Source organism: Triturus cristatus, chromosome 2_1 (genome assembly GCF_964204655.1).
Source record: "Triturus cristatus chromosome 2_1, aTriCri1.1, whole genome shotgun sequence".
Lineage (NCBI taxonomy): Eukaryota > Metazoa > Chordata > Amphibia > Caudata > Salamandridae > Triturus > Triturus cristatus.
The window spans coordinates 141710225-141723887 of record NC_140581.1 but is presented as its reverse complement, the minus strand read 5'-3'; the positions used below and the strand labels follow the sequence as shown (position 1 = coordinate 141723887).

Below are 13663 nucleotides of genomic sequence, written 5' to 3'. Positions count from 1 at the left end.
GAGCCTATGGACTGTGTACGAGCGGTGTAGAATGGTGTTGCGGAGCCTTCATGGGCCGGAGTGTCCTAGTGAAGTGTCTTCCCAGTGAGTTAGGGCCAAAGCTACATGGTCAGACAGTGCCCTGTGTTCAATCTCTACCTCCCAAACTCTAGTCTGGGTTGTCAGTGTTCCCAGGAAATAGTCAATGTGAGCATACATTTTACGAGCTGGGGAATGGTAAGTGTAAGCCCTGGTATGTGTGTGAGCCATCCTCCCGAGCAGAGCCCCAGACTTGCAGCCATCGCACACCCCACTCCATGAGGGCTCCCGTCTTACCATAGAACTGAAAAGATCTATCTTGTTCTCTTTTTAACACTAAATTAAGGTCCTCTCCGATCAGGATATATGGGGAGTCTAAGGGCTCAAGGAGTGCTCACTTTAGGAACTGGCCTTGGTCATCATTTGCCGTGTACACAGAAGCAACCATCAGGGATAAGCCTCCTACTTCAGTGCGGTATACTAGAAGCTATTCCTGTCTCTCTGCTATCTTGTATTCGATTGTCCCCCTAAAGGAGTGTGAAAAAAGATGGCCATGTCACCAATCTTGATGAGTTTAGAAGAGAAATGTTGATGTGGGTAGTGATGAGATGGGATTTAAGTCTGTGCCACTTCCTGGACAGGAAGTGCATCTTTAGAAGGAGGCATATTTACCCCCGGTCTTGCTCTAAGTAGGATAGTATTGATTTCCTCTTGATGGGACTGTTATGCTCTCGTACATTGAAGGACAGGATTTTTAGGTCAGCCTGAGCGAGGATCTAGGTGAATGCGCATGTGCATCTGTCGTCTATCGTTAGAGTGAAATTGGCGTGTGTATGGCTGGCATATTTCACAAAGTGGCCGGACACTGTGAGTATGTGTAAGATCTCCCAGTCAAGGGAGCAATAATGCCATGAGAATCGCAAATCAAAAAATGAACCAGCCATCAAAAAACCTGTCCAACATCTACCTGTAGGTGTCAATAGGATCCATGAGTTGCTTCGGCCTGGGGTCAAGCCGGTTCGTGTCTGATGTCTGGGTGTAGAGTCCCTACACCCCCTTTCCACCACTGGTATATCCGGTCCAAACTTTTTGAATATTTTAAGACCAGTGAGATATTTCCCATTGAGGGCCTGCGCTAAACCACTGTCCAGGCAGGCTGCACTGCCAGTAAAGCTGTTCATCACCGCTTGCCTCTCCAAAGCCCTTGTCATTGGGTCCGGAAGTTGGCCCATGGCCAAACATGTGATACAACACTGATTGCGTAGTTGGCCCCCTCTGGATTTATGAGCTCACAGTGGTGTGCTTTCCTAGTAGGATCTGAAAAGTTGAGGAGGCGCAGGGTTTCAGCTATCAATTTGAATAGATTGCAGACTTTTCCGTAGCCCCCTCGTTTAGGGCAATCTGCCAGTACCCAGAAGTCATATTAAAAGTAGTCAGGAACTTGGCAGCCCCTAACATGTCTATTGGCTCATCAGCTTGGGTGATGGTGTGAGCATCAGTCTTGGTAACTAAGTGGAGACTGCTAATATCCACGCAGACCCTTTGTTCTGGTGTTTCCACAGGCTTTCCCCCCAATCCTCCTCTGGGACCCTATGCACCCACAGGGCTACCTCAAAGGCAGAAAACAATTTGTCTTTAGCATCCCTTATGACATAGCTGGGCACCAGGTTTTGTGGTATACAGACTTTCACCTTCACACGGGACACTGGTATTCTCTCACCATTGCTGCTGGACTGTTCTGTATATCTTGCTTTAAATCCGGCTCCTTAAGACTCAATTCATTAGCCAGGACTGGTTTCTTTTCAGCCAATGCCCTGTCAGTCTCAGCATTCTCACTCTCCTGGACCAGTTTCCTTTCCTCTAGGGCCCTCTGGGCAGCTGCCACCTGCATTTTAAGTTTGGCCATCTGCGACCTGAACTCCTTTTCTGCTTTCCTGTCGGCCTGCTCCTCAGGGGACAGGTTGTGGGAGGACACACTGTTCCCTGCCCTGTCAAGGGGACTCCATTCCTGTGAACAATTTTTTCCTCCTCCAGTTTCAACAGCTTAGGACCTGTGCGCAAGTCCTCCTTCTCCTCCTCTAAGTCCGCCTCATCCTCCTCCTTAAGACCATCCTGTTCCTAAAACCTCTGAAGTGAACTGCATCCAATTGACTTCCTCAAAGGCTCTGAGGGCTACGTGGAGGCCCACCTTTGTGGCCTTATGTCCTATAATCAACCTCATGTCCATGCAAAGCCTCTGCATCTCTGCCTTGCTGACGTCATCCACACTGACCATCCCCATCTCCATTGTAAGCAAAAAGGAGGTGAGATAACTTACGTTCGGAGAAAGGAAAAATGACAAAGTCAGAAACTAAGCAGGATTGAAAAAGAGATTGAATCTGGTGTCAGATTATGTTTAACCCTGGGCGTAGTTTTCGAAGTAGCGCTACGCGTAGCTACGCGAAGTGCACTTCACACTACGCGAGCTACTCGAGCTACGTGTAGCTTCACAAACTGTGTAGTGCACTGTGCAAGATGCTGTTCGCACTGATTGCACAGTGCCGGATGCTTGTCAGTACTGTGCAATCAGTGCAAACTGCATCTTGCACAGTGCAAGCGGTCGTTTTCTGCTGCTCGAGTAAATTTCTACTCGAGCGGCAGCTTTCTCAAGGCGGACTGGTAGTTTCTCATTGCGAGTAGTCGCGAGCATCCGCGACCACTCGCAATGAGAAACCTGACCTCCCCGCATTGAGAAGCTAGCCGGGTGGTTTATTTTCCACGCTCGTGATCGGCAACTTGATGTTGCTGATCACTAACGAGTAAAAAGTCTCGCCGGGATGTCATTTTGCTTGCTGGCGGTTGCCAACTTGACGTTGAGGACCGCGAGCAAGCAAAAAATGACCGCTGCACTACGCTACGCTACGTGTGTTTGAACTGTGCTACGTGCAATTCGTATAGTGCGAAGTAGCGCAAACTACGTGAGCATAGCATAGTGCTTTGCCCAGGCATAATTATTTTTAAGGATTTTAGTATTAAAAAAAATCACTTGAGTGTCACTGCTCAAATACAAGTACTGGATCCCACCACTGAACACCAATGTGAGAAATTGAGTTATTGATTGAAGTTGTTGAAGACTCTTCTCAAGCAACAACCACAATACCTGTCAGAGTGTGCACAAAAGTCACCAAATTACACTATGCTTAACCCTCTAGAAGCTTGGCACAAAAGCAGTCAGGCTTAACTTAGAGGCAATGTGTAGGTATGCAAAAGACACACAAATGGTGAGATCGGCGGAGCGCAGGTTCCTTTTGGGTACGTAGAAGGAGACTCTCTCGTTGAGGTATTTGGGTCCGATGTTGTGGAGGGATTTGTAGGTGTGGGTGAGTAGCTTGAAGGTTACTATCTTCTTGATGGGGAGCCAGTGGAGGTCTTGTAGGTGCGGGGTCATGTGTTTGTGTCGTGGGGTTCCGAGGACGAGTCAGTCTGCGGTGTTCTGAATGGTTTGGAGCTTGTGTAACAGAGTTTTGTTGATTTCGGCATAGAGTGCGTTACAGTGTGTGGGTGACGGTCTTTCTGCATTTGTGGGGGATACACTTGAAGGTCTTGTGGAGGATGTGGAGGGACTTGAAGCAGGTCGAGGCGACAGCATTGATCTGGCGAGTCATGGTGAGGGAGGAGACTAGAATGATGCCGAGGTCCTGGGCATGGTCCGTGGGGGTGGGTGGGTTACCAAGGGCAGGGGGCCACCAGGAGCTGTCCCACGCCATGGGGGAGGGATAAAGGACGAGGACCTTGGTCTTCTTCAAGTTCAGTTTTAGGCAGCTGTCGCTCATCCAGGCTGCGTCGTCTTTCATTCCTCCTTGAAAACTCAGTCTGGTGTCTTCGGGGTTCTTTGGGAGAGAGAGGATGAGCTGTGTGCGGTCAGCGTAAGATACTATGCTGATCCCATGCTGTCTGGTGGCAAGGGGGTCATTTAGATGTTTCAAAGCGTGGATCCTTAGGGTACTCCACAGTTGATCTCTGTACGTTCGGAGAGGAAGGGAAAGAGTCTGGTCCTGTGGGTTCTGCTGGAGAGAAAGGAGCGGATCCAGTCGAGGGCAGTTCTTATACTGGCATCGTGGAGTCTGGCTGCGAGAGTACGGTGTGAGATGGTGTCAAAGGCAGCGGAGAGGTCTAGTAGGATGAGGGCCGCAGTGTGGCCCTGGTCAAGGAGCATGGGTATGTCATCAGCTGATGTCATCAGGAGCATGCGGATGGCGTTCTCTTAGATGAAGGTGGTCAGCTGGGCATTGATGAATCTCTCGGTGACTTTGGCTGTGAAGGGAAGGAGAGAGCTGGGCCAGTTTTTCAGGTCCGTCAGGTCGGCCAAGGCTTTCTTGAGGAGGGGCTTGACTTCTGCCCGCTTCCAGTCATCGGGGAAGATGCTGGATTCGAGGGAGGCGTTGATGGTCCGGCATAGTTTGGGAGCTATGGTGGCTCCATGGTAGATATGTGGTGAGCAGGGGTCAGTGGGGGCTCCTGAGTGAGTCATGGTCTTGGTGGTGTCTTCAATGGTATCAGGTTTCCAGGTGGTGATGGTCAGCCGGTTGTCGGTGGTGGAGAGGGGGGTGGTGTCAGGAGTCTGTTTGCTTAAGTTGTCATAGAGGGCCTTGATTTTCAGGTGGAAGTAGGAGCTGAGCTTGTTGCTGAGGTCCTGGGATGGACTGACGTCCGTGGCTTCACTGTGGGGTTTGGTGAACTGCTGTATGATGTTGAAGAGTTCTTTTGCGTTACTTGCGTTGGAGTGGATTTTGTTTTTGATAAAAGTCCTCTTGGTGGCTCTTATGCGCTGGTGGTATTCGTTCATGGCGTTCCTGTCGCTGTTCAGGTCTTCAGTGGATTTCTTGTTCCGCCAGAGTTTCTTGAGGTATCTGCAGGAGCGCCTGACTTCTTGGAGGTCGGTGGTGAACAAGGTGGCTTTCAAGGGGTGTTGATTGATGGTGTGGCAGGGGAGGGGTGCGAGTTCGTTGGCGCAGCTGGAGATCCAGCGGTGTGGTTCTTTGGCTGCAGTGTTGGCGTTGGTCGTGGCAGAGGGGGAGTCGGGTAGGAGGGTGGTGTTGAGGTGTTCCTCTGTGATCGTGCTCCAGTTCCTTAGCTTCGGACATGGGGCTGGTTTTGGTGCGATGGTGGTGATGAAGGTGAAGTGTACGTAGTGGTGGTCTGTCCAGAGGGAATGCGTAGTTTGGCTGAAGTGAATGTTTGTCCCTCCTGCGAAGATGGGGTCGAGAGTGTTTCCGGCTCTGTGGGTGGGGGTGGTGACAATGAGCTGCTTCAGTCTGAGGTTGGCGAGGTTGTCTTGGAGTGTGGTGGAGTCGGGGTAATTGTGGTTTTTGAGGTGGAAGTTCAGGGCTCCAATGAGTATGTAGCCCATGGAGGCGATGGCGTGGGGTGCGATGAGGGCGGCAATGATCATGGCGGAAAACGCGAGGCCCGGAGGGTCTGCAGATGAGGGTCCTGCGCAGCGTGGTTCTGGGGCTGCTTTGGATCTGGAAGTGGAGGTGCTCTGTGTTGGAGTGGGCATCGCTAGTTCTGGAGGTGGAGAGTTGAAGGGATCTCCTGTGTGCGATGGTAAGTGCTCTTCCTAGGCGGTGGGGGTAGTCCTTTCTTTGGATCTTTTATCCATCAGGGATGGCGGTGGTGATGTCGGGGGTGGAGGTGGCATTGGTCCATGTTTCCGTGAAGAAGGCGACGTCTGGCGGGAGGGTGTCGAGCAGGTCCCAGATCTCTGTGGCGTGTCTGTGGAGCGAGCGTACCTTGAGGAGTATGCACGTCAGGGCGTCGGTGGTGCGGGCGTCAGTCGTGGGTTCAGCGGTCGTGGGAGGGCTGTTAATGGTGAAGGATTGTCAGCAGTGTCGGCAGGAGAACTGACCGTGGGTGGTGTTCGACGTCGATCTGTGGCAGTTGTTGTTGCTTCCAGGGTTGAGTGCGAAGAGGGCAGCTGAGTCGTAGTGGCAACGGTCAGAGAACCAGGGTCCCTGGCGCTGGCCATGGTCAGGCTGTAGACGGGCGCAGACAAGCTTTCCTTTGGCACGCCAGCGGGGTGTCTGCTGTGCGTGTCCGCTGAGCGGCCGCGCAACAGCTGCCACTAAGTAGGGGAGGGGGAGGGAAGCGCAGCTAGGAGGCGGGAAGCGGGAGGTGGGAAACCGGCAAGTGGGGGCCATGGGGGCAGCAGTGGCAGGAAGGGCACAGGGCAGAACACGGGCACAAAAAATACACAGAGAGAGGCAGAGAGGAATAAAATACAAATCAGAAGACAGAGAGGATGCAGAAAACAGGCATAAGGAGACAGAAAACAGAGAATGGCACAAAGACAGACACGGACACAAGAGAGACAGAAAACTGGGACGGTGGCACAAGGCAGACACAGACAACAACATGCAGGCAGAAGAGCAAGGCTCTTTCACTGGGTCACCAGGGATGAGGCACAGGCAGGAGTCTGCAGGTGGAGGAGGGCCTCAACACCTACCTGAGCAGCAGCAGTGCCCAGAGCAACAGAGCAACAGTGATGACACTTGACAGCAGAGCTGCGGGGGGGAGAGCAGGTCTCTTTCCTGTGAGAAATGCGAATGCACAGGCACGCGCGCAGGCCCAGTTTTCTCAAGGATTACCAAGGAGGCGAGGAAGAGGAAGAGGGCTGCCCGTGGACACCGCAGTACAGGTACGTGGCTTTTAATTTAATTTTAATTAATGTACAATTAATTGTTCATAGGGGGTTGGAGGAAGCGGAGCGATGTTCCACTGAGTTTGTTCGCAACTCCGTGGACCTCCGCGTAGCCCCACTATGCCCACTATGCTCAGGGTTATTTAGAACCGAATAATCCTGCAGAAGAAGACTGTTTCTGTGCTAAATTAGTATTTGATTGGAGATGTGGTACAAAGTGGTGCAAAGACTTTCAGACCTGTTTGTGGCTATGCCATTAGAGCCATCAGTTGATGGAGAGACCAGCCCTAAAGATCTGAAGACTACTACTGATGGAGAACCTGCTTTATCATTTGAAAGTCTGCAGCATTGCTACACAGTTGGCATCTACCAATGAAATTCCATTCTCCTCGGTCCAACCTACCTTTCTGAAAAATATTGTCACTGATGTACTCTTGTTACTTTTCTCAGTGTGAAGCTTTTTTGTGGAATTTTTAAATAAAACATCCTTATACTTATATTTGCATATTTGTATTTCATTGTTTCTATGATCATTTTACATTTTACTCTCTTCCTATTTTAGAAAAAAAATTGGAATTTTTACATTATTTCTGTTGTTTGTATTATTGATTCATTTTGTGCACTTACATCACACATACACTACACAGATTTATCAAAAGGTTTGCCTTGTTACTCTTGCCATTCAGGAAAATGTGAAATGTGATACCCTGGTGTTAGTAATTCATTGGGTGTGATAATTACTTTAAATTACTATCCACAACAATAAAAAACAAGTGCTGATTGAATACACTAAGTGGATAAGCCTCACTAGTGTGTGGAAGTAGGGATGTTTGAAAAGGCTTTTAAATCCCAATCTAAAAAGTGACTTTGTTGTTTTTCTGAGTCAAAACTCTTTTCCATGTGGGGCAAACCTCAATGTCAATCCAAGGCCATGTCAAATAATTTTCACAGTTAAACCCCTTCCAGCATCAGAGCTCTGGGGAAAATGTTTTGAAAAAAGATCTCAAACTTCTTTTAGTGTCCCAACAAACTCAGGAGTACAATTCCAAGACCTTGGCTTCATATTGTTCTTAAAAACTCGTGATTCTAGTTTTTAAATCTTGCACTGTATGTTTGTTTTAACTTACTTTCACGCTCACTGTTGCTTTATCTGCGCTGAAACTGCTTTTCTGTATTTGAAATTATCGCCATATGTTTGTGTTGGTCAACACTCACCTGATCTGCCTGATTTAAGCAGTGCCCTGTCCCCGGTCTGCTGCAGCGCATGCCGATTGTGCTGTGGGACTCAGGGCTTATTTTTACACTTCCGGTCTGGGACTGGTGGTTCCGGTCGGGTTGGCGGTCTAGCGGCTGTGTCCTCCCCTCTGCCTATTTGAAGCAGGAAGGGGCGTGTACGCGCAGTGGACTCCAGGCTGCATGGGCAATACTCTGACCCCAGCCTCTTGGTTTCATATTGTTCTTAAAAACTCGTGATTATAGTTTTTAATTCTTGCACTGTGTGTTTGTTTTAACTTGATTACACGTGCACTGTTGCTTTATCTGCGCTGAAACTGCTTTTCTGTATTTGAAATGATCGCCATATGTTTGTGTTGATCAACACTCACCTGATCTGCCTGATTTAAGCAGTGCCCGGTCCCCGGTCACCGGTCCGTCGCGGCTCGTGCCGATTGTGCAGAGGGACTCAGGGCTTATTTTTACACTTCCGGTCTGGGACTGGTGGTTCCGGTCGGGTTAGCGGTCTAGCGGCTGCATCCTCTCCTCTGCCTATTTAAAGGAGGATGGGGCGCGGACGCACAGCAGACGCACGCAGCTGCGCACCAGCGGCATGCCAAAGGCAAACCCGTCTGCGCCAGACCGCCGCCAGTCGCCAGGACCCCTGCCATTTTAATTATATAGGGCATAATGGAAGGCAAGCTATCAACCATGGCCATGCAGCGTTACTGTAGCACAGAGTTAAAAGTTTTAAAAAGACCTTTCACCATCCTGAAACCAAAAGATCTATCATGTACCGAGGAGTTTTTTGTGCCACCAACGGTCGGCATTCAGACCTCCAGTAAGGAATCATATATGAAAACCACCTCTTGCCTCAAGAAAACAAGCATTTACAATGCAATGGTCTCGGCATTGGTAAAGTTAGAGCTATTGGCATTGCTCATGACATTATTTTTGTTTATGTTTTTGTTTTTAAAACATTTAAAGAAACGGCATTGTTATTTACAATGTCAATAGCTTAATCACTCTCAAATGCGAGACCTATTGCATTTGCACCCACACACAGAGCCACCTACACACACACTGATTAAGCTATTAACATGGTAAATAACAATGCCGTTTCTTTACATGTTTTAAAAACAAAAACATAAACAAATGAGCAATGCCAATAGCTCTAACTTTAACAACACCGAGACCGTTGCATTGGAAATGCTTGTTAGGACAAGGGCATTGGATATCTCTGAGATAGTGGAGGCTCAGGGGCCTCTCATCTCATGTTTAAGGGGGCACCGCCATTTTGCGGCATGCCACTGAATGTACGGAAGAGCTGCCTTGGTGTGATTGGGCCTGGCGGAGCCCTCTTTCACAGAGCATCAGAGCTGTACATCAAACAGGCCTTTCATTTTCCACACTCTGCTGTGTCCTACCTTACAGCTGCGCAGCAGTCTGATGCAGCCCTTCGTGCAGCACTTCTGCGGTGCCACCCTGGGGTGCTGGAATGAGAGACCTTGGTTTCCATTCCCCTGCCATACACCACGCCGTGTGAAAATCGCCCCTTCTCACCCTTCAGGCTCAGTCATGTTGACTGCTGCAAAAAGAACAATTGATGGACCGAATGCTGAATGCCAAACATTCACCTCGAATACAGAGATCTGGGCCTAAATACATTCTTTTTTTGCCTACCATGCCATTCCAATTCTTTGACAGTCATGAATATGCAAATCATCTCCGTTAATCTAGTCTTAGTTTGTTTTTTTGTTGACAGGAGCTCTCCTGTTTCTTTCCTGGGTGCTATACAACTCCTCCCAAAGACAACCAGGCCGAAAAATGTGAGCCCGCATGACATATATAAAAATACCTAATGATATGAAATAGATTGCATATATAGGTTTCAGGCGAGGGGGTGCGGTGGGTGGGTGGATCTAATTTACCCAGATTGACTAAAAGCCTGATTAGAACCCAGGTGCCAAAATCAGCAGTTTAGTCAATAAACACAACTCCTCTCGAGTCCCGAGGTGATTTAGCCGCATGCATTCTGGGAATTGTAGTCTTGGCCTAAGTCAAAGAGATAACAGTACAACTACAAGGAGTACCAAACGTGCCAGGGAATGAAAAAGAGATCGTCAGCTTTCCCTTCCGAGGGTAGAAGAGTTCCCCGAGTCCCTCCATTACAAATGCCTCGAGGTTATAAGATCCACTAGTTCTTAGGATTCTGGTAATGTGTGGGGGGGGGGCGATGTCTCAGCGACATAACACTCGCCTCACACATCTGAAGGGCAGAGTGGCAGAGACTGAACCCTGGCAAGGCAACCCCCCTTTTCTGAGGGGCTCCTTTAAAATACAGACACGTAAACTCTTTTAGAAATAAATGAAGGAGTAAGGCAGAAATGCTACCCCACACCATGAAGGAGCGAAACAATATACATGCTAAACTGACCGAGGTAGTCGCTGTCTTCATCAGTCAGTAAAAGTTTTTAGAAAAAATTGAGATATGAGCACACAAACAAGTAAGAAGGCTTAGAATCGTTTGACCAAATTTACTTCAAATATTATATGGGGCAATCTATCCAATGGCTTACAACTCTAAAGTGGGCCAAGAGGCCATTTAAATAGGTTGGTTTTGCGCTATAAAATGCTTCATTAGATTAAACATTAAAATAATTGTGCTTTACCTTAACGTAAAAATATTTAAGTGCAAATGGTTAATCATGCTAGGTACATAGTTAAAGGTGACGGGTTCTTGAGATGTTGGGCAGTGCGTGTTGTAAAAACTCACCCCTGTATCATTAGAAAGCAATGCGTTGCAACCGTTGATTCTGTAGTCGTTATTACATAACCACAAACTTCTAAACAAACAGTTAATTTGTCTTTGCTCTTGAAATAAACTCTTTCGCGCGCTCCTTTGTTCGCTCAGTTCGTGTAAAATGTATTAAGTAAAGAGGTGGCATTCTTAGGTAAATCGTGATAACAATGGCTCAGAGTCTCTTAGGGGCGCTCCTTCTTTCATGTCGGCGCCCTTCTGCTCCCACCAGTTATCAGGCCCGAAGGCGTAGTCATAAAATATAATTTGCATTGTCACTGTAGTTTGCTTTCTTTGTCTTTTTTTTTCCAATCCTCTTTTTTGCCCCCCACAAAACCGAAATCCTAGACCCCATAAATACCTTGCACGGTCCCCTTTTTAACTGTCAGGTAATTACACACAGTTCCTTGATAATTTGTTCCTTTGGGTAGCGTCTCCCGCTTTGTGTCTGAACACTAAACAGGGCCGATATTAACTGTCAATTAATTACACACCATTTCTCTTCACTATTTACCCGATGAAATGGGCAGGTAGGCCGCATCCCTGCCATCTCAATCACTGTCTCCCCGACAAAGGAACCAATAAAGATGAGTCACTCGGAGTCACCCGGTGTCTGGTGCGCAGAGCCGCCCATTCCTAATTGCCCTTAGAGACGGCTGATAATACAAACTTTGTATTGAAAATCAGCCTAATGAGCGCCATGCTGGGTAGGGAGATCACATGTCAGAGCAGTTTGCAGATGCTCGGGGGCAAACATCGCCTGTTATCCTTTAAGAGCTGAGAAACTTACTGCAAGTCTAGGGTCCGGATTCCGGCAGAGACAGGCGCGCAGCAGGAGACCGCGGGCTCCTGTGAAATGGCGCTGCCCGTCGCTCTCACCCACGGCCCGCACTGTGTCTGAATGGTCAGTGAGAAAAAAGCCCTCGAGGTCTATCTAATATGGCGTACAAAGAGAGCTTAACCATGTAAAGTATGCTTGCAGAAGAACTCCATTAAAGAGATATTTTTGGGTGCAACATTGGAGGGAAGGGGGCAGCTGTGTGCAGCCTTCGTACAGACCTGCAAGAGCCGTAACGCGCATCTGAGATGGCGTCTCGGAGACGAGCAGACAAAGAGCCGCTGTGGCATATGCTGCTCCGGGAACAGGCGCACTTGGAATGCCTGTGCTCGTCATCACCCCTACCCATTGCCACCCCCCTCACACACAATCTGTCGGTTTGATTTCACCAGGCGCTCAAGAGGACACTTTCTCTTGCCCAAACACAAGCTCCTTATAGCGGCCCAGATATACGAGGGGGGCACTGATTGCTTTATTTTACTACCCATCCAGCAGTCAGAAGGCCCTTTGTCCTTGCTTGCACTAGGGCCCAGGGTACCATAGCTACACCACAAATGTCGAGTATTATTTACCAGCCATGGTCTTCTATTCAGCAGCCAAAGCATTGTGGGAATGGTAGTTCTGGTTTATCTCAACATGCTGCCCCATATCAAATGGAGCCATCGGTTAACATTAGATGGGGGCTAGAGACCCCTCTTCAGGGAGAGATGTTACGTCACCAGCAGAGACCCTTCTTGAGACATCGGGGAACAAGAAGATCACTGTCTGCGCGTCCAAAAAATGACACTATTAGCAGATGAAGCAGAGGTTTCCAAGGCTTGGAAGTAGGCATAACTTCGATGGTAAAGTTCGACAAAGAAAGGCCTCTGGCTGGAACTAATTCCTGCCAGCTGCAGGGCACAGCTGGCGGCTGACCAGGCACACAGAGCCGGCCAGGGAACAGCAGCTTTCTGTCCCCGCCTCGGCTTCCAATAGTGAACCCTTGTGAACTGACATCCAGCTGAGCTGGGGGCTGTGGGGCGAGGGAGTGGGAGGGAGCGCTGAAATTTATTTCCCGACGTTTCTGGGAATGATGGAGGGGGTAGAAATATCAGACCAAGCAACTGAGGAGGGCATTTGATTCATTTATGTGCTGGGTAACAGTGTTTTTAATGTGCTAATGTAGCGCAAAAAAGTCTCGGCTTTTCATCATTGACCACCGAATAATTAACAGAGACGAGGATGAAAGCGGAGCCTGGAAGCTCGTGACTGGCCTCTCTTACCGCAGAGTATTAAGACACAGAGGTGGGGGGTGAGACAGCGAGTGAGGGGGGGCAAGAGTAGAAAAGAGAAGGGGAGGGGAGTGAGAGGGATAGGAAAATAAGTGAGCGTGACAGAGAGATAAAGTTAGAAAGGGAGAAAAGACGACAACCAGGTAAGGGAAGAGAAGGGAAGAAGAGACTGCTAAAGAGCGAAAATAGGGGGACGGGCAGAGAGGTACACCAAGCAAGGAATGAGACAGAGGAAACGAGGGCGAGCACGAAGTGCAGAGGAAGGAGGGAGGGAGCAAGCGGAGCTAAGAAAAGGGGGGAGGGGGAGGGGGGTGGGTGGAATAGCGGAAGGAAGAAATGGGAGCCAAAAAGGAGAGATTTATGGAAGCAATATGTGTACGCTTTCATCACGACTTTCATGTGTCTGAAAGCATGCTGCCTGGGAGCGCGTGAGCTCATGTGCGGCTTTACAATGCGCATACTGAAACTTGTTAAAACAAATGAAGAGCAAAAGGCAACGGGCACAGCGCAGATAACGGGAGAAACTTCAAAGGCAGGAGAGGGGCTCATTAGCATTCTCGACAGCTTCATGCGTGTCTGGCGAGGGGGGAAGGAGGAGAGGCAGGATGCACTATTGAAATGTGCTTCCCCAAGGCGGGCCGCGTGCACAAACAATCAGGCGAGCTTTGACAAATCCTCTAGGTGGGACCTTTTGGCTGTGCCGTGACCGGGAGTTGTGTTGGGGGAGGGGGGGGGAAGACCTAACCACTGAAGGATAAGAAAGTTATCCGATTAGAAGCCTGAACAAGCCGAGAGCACAGGAAGACACCACCGCCTTTCTCCAAGGCAGAGCAGAAATGCCTCGG

General features: G+C 48.9%; 1 long non-coding RNA gene across 1 annotated transcript in view; it reads right to left on the bottom strand.

The window, feature by feature from the left end:
* LOC146863887 (uncharacterized) overlaps window positions 1-8032 on the bottom strand; it is a 39290-nt gene extending 31258 nt beyond the window's left edge. The window contains exon 1 of the long non-coding RNA XR_014976583.1: window positions 7913-8032. This is a non-coding gene — a long non-coding RNA (uncharacterized LOC146863887). The remainder of the gene's footprint in view (window positions 1-7912) is intronic.
* Window positions 8033-13663: the final 5631 nt, after the last annotated feature.